This window comes from Atta colombica, unplaced genomic scaffold (genome assembly GCF_001594045.1).
Source record: "Atta colombica isolate Treedump-2 unplaced genomic scaffold, Acol1.0 scaffold39, whole genome shotgun sequence".
NCBI lineage: Eukaryota > Metazoa > Arthropoda > Insecta > Hymenoptera > Formicidae > Atta > Atta colombica.
This window is the reverse complement of record NW_017259498.1, coordinates 121,801-126,451: the sequence shown is the minus strand read 5'-3', so window position 1 is coordinate 126,451 and position 4,651 is coordinate 121,801.

The following is a 4,651-nucleotide window of genomic DNA, read 5'->3' as shown; positions in this document are numbered from 1 at the left end:
TAATATAAATATAATTTTTATATTTATTAAAAATTTATATTTATTAAAAATTTATTTTGTATAAAAACGCTTTTCAAATAATCGAGATAACACGAAATGAAACGAGATACATGTCTGATCCATTCGAGTGGTCTCACGGATTAGATTAGGTGACATGCTCACGTGTCCTAAATCCATTCATGTTACTGAACATTGGAGTGCAACTGCTCCAACCATCACCTTATCTGTGATCCAAGTGCTCTCTGGGTTAATTTGGAGCATACGAACAAACCTACGAGACCTCTGTGAGAGAAAAGGCGGCGTGACATCATTCCTTGAGGAAGAGTAGCAGTTCTGGCAGCAATGCATGAGCTTCAATCGGTCCTAGACTCTTTGGTTGCATTCAGCAGAACATAACAGTTTTGCAACCATTTTGATGATTGCCTACTGAGATAGGACCATTCCTCTTGACGTAAAAGCATAACCTAATCAACGCGAAGAAAACTTCCAACAGTTGTAAAATAAACGTTCTGCTAAACGCAGTCATTGTCAGAAATGCGAACATCGCAGAATAAAACGTAACATTGTCAGTTATCGACGCGTTCATGAAGCAAAGCGCTTACATTTGTAATGCAAATTAATTCATGAAACAATAATAGATATAACATGAAACTAATATTAGATACAATATCAGAATGTTAAAGATGTACATACGTATGACCGATCACCGAAACACAGAATAATCGATCAGAAAATGTTTACTTCCTTTAACCGAACTCGGAATAGAAAAACAGACGACAATAGTCACATGTAAGGAAACGACAATTAAAAATTTTTTAATTACAGAACTTTCAAAGAAGAGATTAACGATTTGAACAAAAAATTAGACGTACACACACACACACACACACACGCGCGCGCGCGCGCGCGCGCACGCACGCACGCATATGTAATATATAAGAGCTAAATAAAGTGCACGATAAACTATCAAGAAAATCGACTATATGCAGAAAAAGATGTAATATCATAACAACAAAAGATATTGTGAATATTAAGAACAATCGCAACAATCCTTAGAAGCAAGAAAACGAATCACTAATATATAGAAACAGCGTAAGACCGAGAGCAACACAAGCAGAGATGTTGACAGAATGATATGTTATACGTGACTTCAAGCTTTTTCGATTCTCAATCTATATATAAATCTATTCTACATAGCTGATTGTATTAGTTTAGAATTTATTTTTTTTCACAAAAATTGGAAGAAGAAAGATAAATTCTGAGCTAGTGCAGCTAATCATATATAGATACGTTAGAAACTAATTAAACACACACACACACACACACTCGCTCTCTCTCTCTCTCTCTCTCTATCTATCTATCTATCTATCTATCTATCTATCTCTCTCTCTTTTTTTTAGTTCTTCTCAATGTTCCTTTTTTAAACTCAGACTCCATTATTTAAAACTCATTTCCTGCTTTCATCAGGGAATCCGAAACACTCAGCATATTTAAGCATTTACTATTTTATCAACTGCGACAACGACAACTGAGATAACTCTTGTTCTCATTTAAGCGTATATTGTCTTTCTAATCGTTTGTTTTACTCTCCGTCACCTACACTTCTATGTTTATTCTCATATTTATTATTGCGAATGTATTAGAAATATATTAGCTTCCGCGTACTCTTCATTACAACATATCTATACATTTTTTATTTTTATTTCCTAGTTCATTTTTCAAATTCATTCTTGTATTTTCGAGTTATGTTGTTGTCATGTTCTTCTTTATTGCTTATTCTTTAACTATATTTTACTCTTAGAGATTTTCTTTATATACTTTTAGAGTATGTGTAAACGATTTCTCTCTCTCTCTCTCTCTCTCTCTCTATTTCTCTCTCTCTCTCTCTCTCTCTCTCTCTCTTTTTCATTTGCTCGCTCACATTATGGTTATAATTATGATTTGAGTTCTTATGTATATTTATATACGTACTATATACACATATAATATTGTATCAAATAATTCCGAAAAAAAATGTTTCATATATAATTATATTGGTTGTCCGAAAAGTTCGCAAAAGATTTAAATTTAATAAATGAAATTAAAAATTTTAATCTTCTGCGTTTCAATTTTCCTTCAAAATCGGCACGAACTTTCTGGACAATCCAATATATATGTCCAATATATATGTAACATTTTTTTCTCGGAATATTTTTTAATTTTTATTTCTCTTTCTGCATACACACATACAAATTTTAATAGAGAAAAATCATTTTTATCTTTAATTTCTGTCCAGATAGTAACGTATCTGTCTGTTAGCATGTTGCTAAGTATGTGTTGCTATCAGAATTACAACTGAATCCTCATTTATTGGCAACTTGATGTCTTCATGATATGATTGAGTAGCAATTCACCAGTAGTCGGTCGACATTTAAAATCATCATCATTAAAATTTGTACTATGCCATCATGCCATAATAATATGCATCATACAATGCTGTTATATTGACGACAACACAAGATAACATTGATGCAGCTATCTCGCTGTTAATACTAAACTGCTGGCAATACATACATATCACATTGTTGCTTGCATATTGCTACAATATCGATATTTGAAATCGTTGAAGACAAATTTATAGCAAGTTGCCAGCATCATAAGCAATCACAGATTTGTGCGATTTTGATGAGACACGCTTTCTGTGTGCAATCTGTGTGCCTACTGTTACGAATGTAACCGAAAAAATTGTTAGAAAACCGTAATTTTTATGGTTTTGATTTTTTTTTGAGGAACCGAAACTAAAACCATGTAGGTCCAATTTCACAACTCACGATTAACTCTTAACCGAGGTTCAACTTGTTTCTAATCACTTTCCAATTCTAGATCTATTATGAAACTAAATCTTATTCGATATTTTATTAAACCATAACCGGAATCGAACTGAAAAAGATCTTTCAGTCCAAATCCAAATCCCTAATAAAAAAGATACAATATTATGAGATTTTTCACCTATATTCTAATGAAATGATTCCTTGAAAGCGAGGCTCTAAAATTAGACTCTAAGATGAAAGTTAAATATATTTTGACAATATAATTTTATTTAATTTTGTGTAAAATTTAATTCAAAGAAATGTGTATGATATTTTTGGAAATTAAATGTGTAAAATATATTAATATAATTATATAACTGTGCTGAATCCTTACATGTCTACATGAATATTACGAGGAAACTCTTAGAAGAAAATCGATTAGAAATATCGATCAGATTCCATATGGAAATCTAATACAGTTATTAAGGAAAATATGTCTGTTCATGTGGATTCTACTGGATAATCCACGTGATAGATCATCAATTCCACGTACTTATTTCTGTTCTCATAGTAAATATTTTCGTTTTTGTAGGTATATCAGAAATATATTTTATTCATCGAAATCAAAGAAGAAATCAAGGCTCATAATCATAATGTAATCAAAATATTTATTAATTGCAATAGACATCAATGAACATTATCTTGATAAAACGCTAAAATAAAATTTTTTAATTTTATCATAATTATATTTTTTCACATATTTAAACACTATCAAATATTATCTTTGTAATAGATTATCTCTAAACGTTTGATATAAATAAGAAAAAGCTTTATATCTCGTCGGATTTGTCAGCGAAAAATTGTTCTTATAGGAAATAATAAAAATTATGTCTCGAATTATCGATTGCACGAGTACTCGGTATCTTTTGCTGTCTTTTCGCTGTGTATATTCTGAGGAAGTTTTAAAACATCACGCGTTTAGACAATAAGATGTTACATAAATCATACTGCTTTCGAATCGATTATGAAAGTCGATAAACATTATACCGGATGTGCGACTTATACATATTCACTTGTGATATCTGTTGATTTATGTCTAATTATAAAGATTCATGTTTGATTGTGCGAATTTAGCATACATACTTATAATTTGCAACTATGTCTCTTTCTTTTTTTATCCTATTTGCGGCTAACGAATGGCAGGCGCGAAATAGATAAGATTAGTAAATTGCAATGAGGCGATACAATATCCACTATCGCGCGAGAGAAAAGTAATTATGCGATAACTCTACAATAATTTCATAACTCTCGAATCAAAGCAATTGATTGAAAATTAATTAGATAACACACGTCCACATGATAATAAAAAATATCATTAAAAAAAATATATAAACATTAGATCTATGGTTGTTTTTTCGTAATTTAATTTTATTGTATGACAAAATTTTGCTGTAAACATTAATTAATTCTTAAATTAATGAATGCACACGACATTCTATACATTCAATTCAACATCTAGAGAACGACTTTAAAAATAAGGATATCTTATAAACAACTTAAGATATCTTGGAAGCGCTACATGAATAAATTATAAGTTAAAATTTAAACAGAATTTTAAAGAACTTGTAAAATTTATGAACGGATTGTTTGAAAATCTCAAATACGACGCATTTTATATTATTACATTTGTTACTTTTGTAATTTTTATGAAAATACTTTATCAAATTAATAAAGATATTGTTTCATTATACAACTCATTGATGACATAATAACTTGTAATTGTTTGTATACGGTTTGTATACGATTACTTTTCCAAGCGGAAAAGTTCCGAGCGAAGTAGTTCCTTCTTAATTAGAATATTA